Raw genomic sequence first — 13,691 nt, forward strand, 5'->3', positions numbered from 1 at the left:
ACTATGTAACTGTGTAAAGTCAGACAGCCACTCACAATACATATAAACCAACATATTAAATTCACAATGGAACACTGTATGAGGTTCTTTATACAGATTCTACACGGACAGAACTGGTCTTAGCATTTTGAGGAAAACCTGCAAAACAAATTTCCAAACCCACTCTAATGCAAATTACTCTTGTCCATGCTGATTATACCACTACACAGAGACTAGGCTTTAGGATTTTGGGGAAGGTCAGTGAAATGGAAGATTTTGCTAGGGATGGGGGGTTTGGTGGTTGTGTCAGATACAAATGACCATCTCCATAAATGAGGTATCATTGTCTATCCCCCAGTTTCTCTGGTTGCAGTAGCAGAGCCTTATTGTGCTGGGTTCAAACATAAATGCTGTACACTGAAGTGTTCAAAGAGATAATTCCTGAACAAGCAAGGATTCTGAGGGCTGTAAGGCCTCCAGAAACTATAAGATTCTGTGCTCATTCACGGAAATGTTAGCACTTATATACCATTAGTAGTGCTTTACAAACATCACAAGACTCCTGTGAAGTACGTAAATACCACTGTCTCTATTGTAAGAAGTGGGACACAAAGGTATTATTGTTAAGTGACTTGTGTAAGGGCACAAAAGGAGTCTGTGTCAGAGACAGTATTCAAGTCTAAGGGTATGTCTACACTACGAAATTAGGTCGAATTTATAGAAGTCAGTTTTTTAGAAATCGGTTTTATATATTCGAGTGTGTGTGTCCCCACAGAAAATGCTCTAAGTGCATTAAGTGCATTAACTCGGCGGAGTGCTTCCACAGTACCGAGGCTAGAGTCAACTTCCGGAGCGTTGCACTGTTGGTAGCTATCCCACAGTTCCCAGTCTCTGCAGTCCATTGGAATTCTGGGTTGAGATCCCAATGCCTGATGGGGCTAAAACATTGTCGCGGGTGGTTCTGGGTACATATCGTCAGGCCCCCGTTCCCTCCCTCCCTCCGTGAAAGCAAGGGCAGACAATCGTTTCGCGCCTTTTTTCCTGAGTTACCTGTGCAGACACCATACCACGGCAAGCATGGAGCCCGCTCAGCTCACTGTCACCGTATCATCACCAACGCCCCAGTCCCTTACAGCTCCCTTTGACCTCACACCCTGTATGACCTGTCTTACAACTTGTGGCTACAGGAATACAGATGAGCTAATAAGTATATAAGCTCTGAGTACATAAAAGGTTTTAAAGCAAAAATCTTTAAAGCTCTTTTATCCTGCCTCCCATCCAAGAATATTTAATTAATGAAAAATTCTGAAGTGCCATGGAAAATATTAGAAAATTTGGACTGCCACCATCTTGTGATCTGACAGCTTTTGTGTACATTATGTGTGGGGAGGGGAGTTCCACTAACACAGCATATGCTAAAACAAAAATTATAACATATGCTAGGTTGCTAAAATTGGACATTTACCAGTCTGCTTAGCAATTTAGCAAAGCCCTGCATTTTAGTTTTGAAAACTGTGCAGGCATACAGCAGCAACTATCACTGTTTTAGCCATGACCATGTCTGTATTTTTTCCCCACTGGTTACAATAGGACACCATGGAAGTGGTTTCTAGTGCTATAATATTAGCAGTTTGAATGCTCTACCAAACTAAACTCTGGGTTTAGAACACAGACATCTTGTTAAACTCCAAAACAGGCCTGCAGTCCTACCACAAACATCGAATTTGTTATACAACAAAGACTTTTGAAATAGGTTGTACCTCATGTACACACTTAGGCTTCAATCTTATCAGGTGGTGAGCATCCTCAGATCCTGCTGAGGACATCTAACATTTCCCATGGCCTTTCAAAATTTTGTATTAAAATCTTGGGAAGAAGGCAGGCTAAAATGATTTTTTTAAAAGACTTTTAATTTTTTCATGTACTCAGAGTTCATCTACTTAACAGCCTATGTATAGTCTTGCAGCCATAAATTGTAAGGAACATACACAAAACCCCCTTTTTGCAGTTTCTGTAACCAAAACAAGATGCCGTAGGCTGGTTTGTTGTCTGTTTTCTAATAGTGCCTCATTAATCATGACGATATCACTGGAAACATTTGGAGGCTTGCAATATTGAAAAAGGAAAATTATAAAATGTTTTCTTGGATAAGGTTATTAACCATCATATTTCTCCTTATTGTTCTGTTTAATAACTGTTAAAGTTTGGAATAGAAGTTAATAATCAAACCATCTCTTGTAACTAATCCAGTTGTCTAATTCCTTAGCAAAGTTTAGTATTTTTATGTCCTGTTTTACACACATCAACATTGAGTGGCACAGAGAAAGCGGCCCATGTATCTCAAGCACGCTTTCCTCCACCACCATCCTTCTCAACTACAAGAAAGTTGCACCATGTGAGGTCAAACCCTATGGTGCAGCATCTCCTGGGAGAACAGAACATTCTTCTGGAAGAGCACTGCATGGGCACCAATAGTTGTATATTAAAATGTTAGAGTAAGAAGTGCAAACTCTATATATAAATTTCAGGTAGGATACTATAACTGATGACAATTCCAGTGTCCTCTTCATATCATATTGGCTTGTACTGCAGGTTCCATTATTTCGTTCCTGATGCTATCCACCAAGCATACCTAGAACAGCTACAGTGCACCAGTTATTCACATCATTTAGGTGTTCTGGTTTATTCATAAATTAAAGCACATTAATTTAAATAGATAAAATTTCTCAGTTTCTCAGAAGTTTTTTTCTCCTGCTGATAATAGCTCATCTTAACTAATTAGCCTCTCACAGTTTATACGGCAACTTCCAACTTATCTGTATGTGTGTGTATATATATATATCTTCTTACTATATATTGCATTCTATGCATCCGATGAAGTGGGCTGTAGCCCATGAAAGCTTATGCTCTAATAAATCTGTTAGTCTCGAAGGTGCCACAAGTACTCCTGTTCTTTTTGCAGATACAGACTAACATGGCTGCTACTCTGAAACCTGAAAGTTCTCAATAGCTTCTCACATGTTTCAGGTGAATTCAAATTCATTTTCGGTGTGCTCAAAAGGTCCACAAGCTCTATAATTCTGTTATAACTCTAGCTGCATTAAATCTACATTTCAAATATTGACAGAGTTTGGTTCTAAATGAATTACGTGAGCTAAATAATGTATGTTTTAGCAGCTGGGAAAGTGGAGTGCCTGTACACTGGAATTTGTGTTCATTAAACTACAGTCACATCTAATTTGTTGTACTGTACCATTCAGAGAACGTCAAATTTAAAACAGAGGGCTAGAGGGGCACAGATAGAAACTATCACCTTTCAAATGGCATCAGAAGTCAACCAGCAGATGGCCACAAATTCAAATTGTGCATATTTTAGCACCCAGTATAATAGAATAAAGGCAGAAAGGCCAAAATCTTCAGGTCCCCTCCTGATGCAATATTTGAAATAGATGGAGAGAATGCACAGATTCAGAAGAGTAGAGCATTAATGTTGAAACTGGCTTAGATGTTCTCTTAAACAGGCTAAACTGTTAAGGAAAATCTCCTACTCCACATGCACAGTAAGCAATTTTCCTTTGCTTAAAATGGAAATTATTCCTTGAATTTTTCCCTGAACTAAATAGAGACTGTTCTTCATTGAAGACTGGCTACATTCCAAGTTTGAAGCTTTAGATGGGGACTTTCAAGAACACCTACGTGATTTACGTAAAAAACATCTGGTTTTGAATTATCTGAATATCAGAAATACCAATCCCAAAACTCAGAAATGGTTGAAAGTGAAGTGCGTATTTTAATGTTAAATCTTTACTATATAGATATATTCTCAACATACATAATAGTATTACTTATTCTCACACACTCATCTCAGATCCAACAAGATGATTCATAAATGGTTCCTACACATTCTCAAATACATCTCCTGTGTCCTGCTTTTGATACATCACTCTTTCAAGAGACGCATCCTGAACAAGGCTAGCCCTTCATTCTTTATCTGCAGGGGGAGCAGTACCTTATTATTATTCTCTTCACCACCCTTAATCCAAACTCTATCTAGTTTGCTTTCTTTAATGAAATGTTCTTCAGATCTGAACTGTTATCTAGGAAATATACAGCTGAAGTGGCCATAAAGTCTACCTTGCAAAAATAGTATTTTTTCAAGCACATTTTCTCAACATCTGAAATTCAGCTATGTTATCCTGATGTATTTGTTAAGCACAAAGAGTAAGTTTACATTGTGAAGCATTTATATGGGCAAAAATTAATTTACTTTATTTAGGAATTAGATGGTATATTTCATTAATTTTCACTGCTTAAATATGTTATTTTTAATAGATGTAACAAAGTCACATGACCACCTACCTAGCTTTAACTGAAGAAAAACAGTAGAAAAAAAATTGACTTGTGTCGGAAGCCGGTAGTTAAACACAAGTTTAGGTGGGCATTAAAAATACAAGGGACAATAGATGGAGAGTAAATAAAAAAGCACTGCTGAATTCCACCATAGGTGCCGACTCCGTGGGTGGTCCAGGGCTGGAGCACCCATGGGGAAAAAATAAGAGCTGAGCACCCACCGGCAGCCCCTCTATCACCTCCCTCCAACCCCAGCGACTTCTATTTACCGTGAACAGCTGTTTTGCAGCATGCAGGAGGCTCAGAGGGAGGAGCAAAGATGTGGCACCCTCAGGCAGGAAGAGGCGGGGTGGGGTTAGACCAGGGGCAGAAAGAGGTAGGGTGGGGGTGGGGTCTTGGGGGAAGGGGTGGACTGGGGGCAGGGCCTGGGATAGTGCTGGGGGTCAAGAACCCCCTGGCATTTTGGAAAGTTGGTGCCTGTGAATTCCACAGTAATGGTCCAAAATACTATAACACAAATTAGCAATTCTGCAGAGTGCTGGATAATTAATGTAGAATACTGTATTATTAGACTGTAAAATCTTCAAGGCTTTAACACTATATTTTACTTTATGGGAAAATCATTCTGCATGTTTGGAACTATCTACATAAATATTAATAACAATCATTATTATTAATTATTATTTCTATTTCAGTAGCATTTAAGATATCAGAATCAGAACCCATACTGCTAGGCTTTGTAAAAAACACAAAAAAAGACATACTCCCAGACTCTACAGAGTTTACAATTTAAGGCCACATCTTATAAGATGATATGTCAATGGGACTCTATTCAGGCATAGGGATTTTCCCTCATGCATCAATTTGCAGGATTGAGACCTAAGAAGAAAAGAATTAGGGAGAGAGATATAATCAAATTTTTTTTAAAAAATTAATTACATTATTAATTTTATAATGGACAGGGGAGGAGGACAACAAGAGGAGGACAGAGGTATCATAAATGCCCCATAAAGCTTATCTTAGCCTTGCAAATATGTTGAGTCTTAGTTCTATTGTGATAATTAGGCTTACAAATTTACTCTAAATGTGAGCTCAAAAACCTGTAAAAAACTGTAAAACCTATGTGAAAGTTCATATATCATATCATAAAACTTGTAACAACAAATGTTGATGGGAAAAGGTATGAGACAGAAAGGTGAAATTAGTCTAAACAAAAGCTACAGATATGGTTCAAGGACTATGTTAAAATCATGCTTGGTAAAAACAGATGTTGTGGAACTGAAAATTAATGAACCAAAACTGATGTGTTGGATACAAGGCCTCATTGGTGGACAAAATAATTAGGGGATGGGCTATTCCACCCATCACTCCTTTTTTGGGTCCTTAAAGAAAGACACTTTGGATGAGGAAACAGCAAAGAACAGACAGAGACAACTGAAGGAAGCTTTGCCATCATGCCGGCCACCCCCACCAATCTCCTGAGACCTGGAGCCTTCATCATCCTAATTCTGAGAGATGCCCTGATCAGACCAGAGCAGAAAGTGAGACCCAGATAACATCACCAGCTACCAGCTCCAGCTGAATCCCAAACACTGCATGGTATAAAATGGGATCGGATTTTTACAACGAGAGTAACAGCTCTAGTCCATCTCAACTAACGTGTCTTTTCCCCAAAAGGACAGTTATTGCCATCATTCATACCATCTTAGAGACTGTCAAACAATGGGGTTTTGCTTGTAAAATCTCTCTCCAGCTATGGGGAACGGGAACAAAGGATGTTGTTAAAGTCAAAGCCTTATTTAATACTTTACTTTTCAAATGTTTTAACTGTTTTTCCCTTCTTTTCTTTATCTTTAATAAAAAAAGTTAAAAGGAAGTTTAATGATGTGTTCACCATGATACTAAGCAGGATGAAGTATCTCTATAGCAAACCCCAAGCCCTGTTTAATACTGATTAATGTTGGCCGGTGATGGAATTACATTAACACCTTTGACCTATTTATTGAAAATACATTAATACAACATTTCCTATCTGTGCAAAACGTTATTTTTCAATTACACCGAGGTCTTTTTCCAAATCAGGGGTACTGTGACAGGTGGGTCTATGGAGGCTTAGTCCACGAAGGATTCACCTGCCTGAATAAAATTCATATACCTGGGAAGTGCATTTTACCACAAAATCTGAAACCTAAAAAATATTCTAGCCCAGTGTGACTTAGAGACCTCTTGATGCCAAGTGGCGAAGGCCTTAAGGGATGCAGATGAGCTACAGGAATCCCCTGGGTCTGGTATGTACATGCTAATTCACCAAAGTGAGTGTGATGTGAGGTTTCAAATAAAAACCAGTGTCATTCTGGTCATCAATATCACTGCAGAAAGCATGTACAGATGCGTAAGGAGTTATGTACATATCAGGGGTGGCCAAACCATGGCTTTTGAGCAGCTATTTTACAGTTCAAGTGTGGCACGTGGAGGCCCCCACGTCCTTCATTCTCTGGCTACCAGACTTGGGGGAGGGGAACTCAGGGCCTCTGCCTTGCAGTGGGGTAGGAGCTTCTGCTTAGCGGGGAGGGGGATTTCAGGGCTTCAGCCCTGCAAGGTGCACCTACTGAGGCTCAGGGCTTCAGCAGGAGCAGGGCTGAAGCTCCGAGCCCCAGCGGGCACGCCCTGGCTTTCAAACTTCTGAAGTTTGTCATATGTGGCTTGGAGGGTCAGTAAGTTTGGTCATTCCTGGTATATATATATAAAATTATGTTAAAGTCTGTGAATAGGAATTGGTCACCAGGAAAAGTGAAAAACAGTTTTTCTTTTAGGCACAAAATGTTTACTTATTTGTCTGTTTCTATATTAATTACGTATTGTATGGTTCAAAATAGGACTCCACTCCCAAATCTGAACCAAATGCTAATGAAATATTGTGAAAACTTCAGAGGGGAAAAAAAAAAGAGAAAAACAGTGGGGTGTAAGGAGGAGCCCTATTTTGAGGTGCAGATCAAAGGTCTGTTCTGGTATATTTGTGGGACAAAGAGGTAATTCTGGCATCCTTCACCTAGGAAGTAAACAGACAGAGAATTTGATTCATGAAAGAAGGGTCTCAGCCAGACTTGGCTGAAAATGCTGGAGAGAATTTTGAATGAGATAAGCTTCTTTGGACAGAGAATATCTTTTTAGTTTAGTCTAGTCACTAGAAACCATGCTACAATTTTGTTTTATATGTAACCATTTGTTTCCAATATTCTTACTAGCACTTGAATCTCTGTTCTTTGATAATACATGTATCCTTGTTTTCACTCTAAATATATCTAAGTGCTGTGGTGTTAACCAAAGAGATGATCCTGAGTTGACTCTCGCAGCTGGTGTGTACTAGTCCTTTGGGAATAGTGGATCTAGGAGTTTTGTAAATGCTCAATGGAATAGGGAACAAGCACTGCAGAGGAACACTCAGAGGATTCAGGGATTGGTGTGTGCCTATCAACTACCTGTACAGAGAGAGCAAGCCTGCAGAGCCCAGGAGGGCAGAGCTTGTGTTAGCAGGGAGCTGATCCACAGCAGACACAGGCAAGATGGCACCACACTAAGGGCACGTAGTGGTGAGGTGTTGCACAACCCTGGATACCCTAGGACGGGTCTCACCCTGTCTCCAAACAATCCTAAAGTGAAGCTTAATTCAGCTGGGACAAAGTAGAGATGCAGCTTTGCACATATTCATCAAGTCTCCCAGGAACCTGGAGAAATGCCCCCTGATTTTCTATTAGCTCCTACTCTCTCCCAGTAGCCTCCCAACTCACTCAATTGGCTGTGTTTTCTACAATGATGGGGAATTAACTAACTCACAGCTGGCTCTGCCCCACTATCCTACACACCTAGGCTTTAACTACACGCATGCCAATATTATTTTCATAATTTACAATTCTTAGAAGTAAGAGTTTAACCAAAACTGAAATGTTCTATCTGAATTTCAAGTGGGGTCTAAATTCAAATCCTGGAATTTGGACCTGCCCCTTCAGTTTTGGCTCCTATTGGGATTTAAAACAGGAAAGGATCTATTCCCTGGTTCCAATTGGGATGCAGTCAAAACTTCATTAGAATACCCATTCATTGTCAGATTTAAGTCCAACTGTAGACCAATGGGACAATTGTACCATTCAAAATGATAGAATTCTCATATCAATTGATCTCCTGCACTTGCTGCCATTTTGAACCAAAATCTCACCGTTGAGCCAAACCTCAGCACTAGCGCTAATGCATCTTCGATCTCAACTTCCTAACTTTAACCCCGCTCCAACATTGCTCTTTTGTCCATATCTATTGTGGAAATAATGAAAATCTGTGAATGAACAGAGCATTTATTAGGACTATGTGTATTTCAACAACCAATCAAAAAATAAAGACAAACATTTCTCTATGGATTTTATTTTAGAATCCATTAGTCTAACAGGCTTCAGAGTAGAAGCAGCACAGAACATGTAAACGTTGGCAGCAGAGATGCTACTGCTGCTGCCAAGGTACAGTATCTCCCAGTTAGTAAATGTACGATCACATATGTAAAAAGAAGCCATCTTTAGTTTGAACAGTACCAGCCCTATTTATCTGTCATAGGTTCTTACAATGTGTTTAAAGAAAAGATCAGAATGTTCTTCCAGAAGGAACTGTATTTCCCTGCCTGGGGCATACAGGTTCTATGGGTTGATAAGATTGGGACTGAAATATTAATGAGTAAGCAATTTGTCATGAAAACACACATGGAGAAGTCATGAAAATTATGCAAGAAAGCTAGGTGGTTGCACAAAGAGGCAAGCAATATGAGATACAAAATCATGCACTCTGATCTAAAAAAATCACTGACTGTCTGGTCTCTGTTCAAAAACTTCTACCTTTGTAAAGAATGCTTTGGGGAAAGTAAATAAATAAATTAATGAGAGAATTGACAAACAAGTGCTCACTAAATTCAGCATTTATAATTGCAGGTACTATCTACAAAAGTAAAGACCCCCACAAACCCTCGCTCAGGATACACAAGATGAGATTTCATAATTGATTCAATCAAGAAATGACTACTAAGGATATTTTTGCAACTAAATTTCTATACTACATTCCGCAAATGTGAGATGAAAGATGTTTTGTCATGGGGAAGGATAGCTCGGTGGTTTGAGCATTGGCCTGCTAAACTCAGGGTTGTGAGTTCAATCCTTGGGGGGGGCCATTTGTGATCTGGGGCAAAAATCGGGGATTGGTCCTGCTTTAAGCAAGGGGTTGGACTAGATGACCTCCTGAGGTCCCTTCCAACCCTGATGTTCTATGATTCTATGTCAAAAGCTGTTTGATTTTTGAAAACCTACAGAACATAAGAAAAATATCCCATGATGGGCAGAAATACAAATGGAAAAAATATCATTTTTGAAACATTTTCTCACAAATCATAATGCATTTGTACTAGGCAAAATGATGATTGTTGTGTCATATCAGAAGGTTAAAATCTGCAACTAAATAGATTCACATGGGAATTAAATTAGTCAGGCGCTTCAAAATATTATTTCTTTACAAGGAAAATTTACAAATGAGAAAGGACTTTGTGTTATTGAAAAAAAAAACAGATATGGTGTTCCTTTCATGCAACCCTTCATTTTATAAAGAAAAAGATACTGCTGGAAGACAAAATGTATTAATGAATACCAGTTTATCCAGACAAATGAGGCCATATTTGTGTGTAACTTAAACTAATCCCCCTGTCATATTCTGTAAAGACTCAAACTTGTGTTGACACTGGTTTAATTCCCATTGATTGCAATGGGTAATACTCACAGACATTACTCATGATCTCTTAGATTATTATTATTGTTAATAATAATACTTTGCACTTACATGGCACCTTTTGCCTGAGGATTTCACAGTGCTTTTCAACCATTAATTAAGCCTTGCAATGCCTTATGAGGAAAATACATTATTTATACCCATCAGGTACAGCAGCTTCCAGTTCAACAATACTGTATTTCATCACACATGAAGATGATAATACTTAGCCTGCCTTAAGTGCAGGGGACTGGACTAGATGACCTCTCGAGGTCCCTTCCAATTCTATGATTCTATGAGCTCTGCGTAGCTCAATAGTTTGTCTCTTTCACCAACAGAAGCTGGTCCAATAAAAGATATTACCTCACTCACCTTGTATTTCAACATGTTGTTTTTCCATTTGTTGTTTGTTTCCAACTGGTTTTCGATTGATTTCCTCTCTTTCAAATGCTCAGAATGTTTTTCTTTAATCTTAAATGTCATTTTATCAAGTATTCATGTCAGCATTTTAAAAAAAAACTTTACAGTGAACCTAAATTTGAATGACTTTTCGATGAAAGAAATTGCTTGGATAATGAAAAATAATGATGTGAACAATCATCTAAAAGTATTTTAAACTAGAAACAATTTAACAAGAATAATGGCTACTCTCAGTGAAATTAAAGTGCTTTTTAAAGTAGATTGACTAAGTTGCCTATTAAGAACTGTGCTGAACAATTAGGGAATACTGCAATGTTATGGATGAAGCAGCCTTCCATGTGCAAGTTCTTGCACTTAACATAATGTAGTAGGCCTTATATAATATAATTTTTAAGGCCCAGTCATACATTCCTCAGGCAAGCATGCAAGGACTGCAGGGTCAGACTCAAATTTCATCCCAAAAAACTTCACAGACTTAAATTATATTATTCTTATTGTTTACCTAGTACTGTCAAAAGACATGAGCCTGAGAAATAAATCAAAAGACACTTAACTGAAAAAGAAATATGCTTTAAGATGAGAAGTGAAGAGAGATGGAGAGTTGCTGAGGCAGATAGGTATAAGAAGGATATTCCAAGTTGATTATCTGCCGTGCAGAAGGCTCTCACATCAAGAATAGCAAAAATGCGTGAAATGACATAGAAGAGAACATTGCTAGTGTTATTTATGCCTCACTGAGTATTTAACTCAACCTGCTAACTCATGTGAAAACTAAAACCTGCCTCGTCTTTGCTAGAATTTTACCTCACATTAGTTAGCTCAAGTTAGCTAATTCAATATAAGAACTGTTTTCCTGGTGAAGACATGGCCAAACCACAATCATGGCTATCAGTGTTAGGGTTTGATCCCTCACAGTGCTCAGTATTCTGGCCGTGATCCAGCAGAGCAGGCTAAATGTGCTTAAGTGCTTTGATGGATTCAAGGACAGAGTGCTCAGCAGTTTGCAAGATCAAGTCCTTAGATTAAAATAAAGAAAACCCCAAACGGAACAAATGAAAAAGAAGAGCGGAGAGAGTGACCCCTCTGTAAAAGATGCATTAACTCTGCCTCACAAAATGGCAACTGCCTCTGCATCCAGGCAGACTGCCTTAGAAATGTAAAGATGTAGTACAGAGAGGATAAAATCATAATCTTTACATACACTGCAGCTACTGTAGATGAACAGAAGAAACTGGGAGGGTAGTGGAGAGAAGTATTTGTTGTTAGTACTAAACAAGTACTAAGTAATAATCCTAACTAGGACCAGAGGATGAGGCGAGAGCACATCCACAGCGGGGTTTAAAAATAAGGTAGGACAATATTGAACTAAATCCTCAAATGAATGGGGAGCTAGTAAAATTATATGAGGATTGGGGAGATGATGATTGCAGTTCCTTGTATGTGTGAAAAGTCTGGCAATGGCATTCTGCCCATACTAGAAAGAAGAAAGATGGGACTTGGGAAACACACAGGAAAATTTGTTTTTAAACTAGGGGGAGGGGAGGGGACAGAATCTGGCACCCTCAATTATGATTAATCAGTGGGTTACGGTGGAGTGAGGTACTACTTAATGTGAGTAAGGGGTACAGAATCCAAACCAAGAAAGGAAAATACAACCATTGCCTAAACAACATGCAGCAATGCAGATTTTTGACAGTGATAGCTTTATAACACTGAACAACACTTTATAACACTTTATAACACTGACTTTTTAGGAATATGAACGATATAAGCTCCGGAAGTTCCAAGCACTATTGCCTAGACCTATTACACTGAAGTGACATTTTAGAATTGTTTTACTCACTATATACCTTGATTTATAAGTTATAACCTAGGCACAGGATACCACACTATAGACATATTTACAGTGAATTCTTTTAAATTTACTGCTTTTCCCTTCTCCTTGAAAGGCCTCTGTATGTGTATTGTCATCTTCCTGTTTATTTTTTAAAAAATCATCTTCATTTTCATGCTGTTACACCATTATATATATTCACAATAAATATTATATCAAAAGTATTAGAGAAAATGTGTGTAGTTCACTATTTGTTATAACAGCATCTGGCCTATCAAACACATACTGTATCCTACAGGACATTGTCCAGGTATACTGGAAGAAGAACAGGAGATCCTGGATATGGTTTAATCAGGCTGCAACTTTATTATTACATGTCTGGGACTACTTGGCAGATAAAAGTGTACAGTGCAGGTAACTCCATGATCATTTCAATATCTACCTGGGGGCTTCAGCCAGCCCCCTCTTTTTCCATTGGTCCCCAGCATTGCTGGGACCTTACCATCCCCCCACCGCAAATGAGGGTTAAGGTGGGCTATAAAGGAACGGGGCCGGCAGGCTCTGTGCTGCACTAGTCACAGGCACTCTGAACCACCCCTCCCACCCCTGTTCCACTCCTTTAACGGGCCATTTATCTGGTCACTGTGTCCCTTCCCTACCGAGTGCCTGTGGTGGACATCCGCCCCACACTTACAGAATGAGTTGTGACATCATAGACTAAAACTCTTCCTCACTCACCTACTCTTCCCGAAGGTGTGGGGAAGGTGACCCCTCACCCACTCCATCTTGGCCAATCTGGCAGTGAAGGAAAAATTTCTTCGCAGCCCCCAAAGAAAGGAGCAACTAGCGAAATGCCCACAGCAGGTCCTGACCAAACCCGGTATTTTGCCACTTCTGAGGCTGGGTGCTGCTCTGCCTGGTCCGGGGAAAAGGGGCTTCTCCTACCACGCTTGCCCTTTATCAACTCCCCTGCCCTTCTGGTCCCTGGGGTATGAGTCAGCATTGCAATGCTGACCCACTTTTCTTTTATAGCAGCCTTTGTGCCTTTCTGGCCTCCCCACCCTTAAAGTGATATACCCCTTTCCCCAGCAAGCCAGAAAATGCTCCTTCCTCTCCACCACACCTGCTTGTGGTGCTGTAATTGTCAAGATATGAATCATGGGTGTTATTTTTAAAGTTAACTGAGAAAAACCACATAAATCCATTTTGTGTGCACCTAATTTATGGATGAAATTGCTGAATGTTCATAAACAGCCTGGGAATTTATACAAGAACACATAACCAGACCTTCAAAGTTAGAGATACACAATTCTCAAAT

The 13,691-nt window shown here is 39.3% G+C and overlaps 1 protein-coding gene across 6 annotated transcripts in view; it reads right to left on the reverse strand.

Moving 5' to 3' along the window:
• The window catches only part of FARS2 (phenylalanyl-tRNA synthetase 2, mitochondrial), a 361,394-nt gene that overhangs the window by 293,636 nt on the left and 54,067 nt on the right, over positions 1 to 13,691 (reverse strand). The window lies entirely within an intron of this gene.

Source organism: Eretmochelys imbricata, chromosome 2, assembly GCF_965152235.1.
Source record: "Eretmochelys imbricata isolate rEreImb1 chromosome 2, rEreImb1.hap1, whole genome shotgun sequence".
In the NCBI taxonomy this organism is placed as follows: domain Eukaryota; kingdom Metazoa; phylum Chordata; order Testudines; family Cheloniidae; genus Eretmochelys; species Eretmochelys imbricata.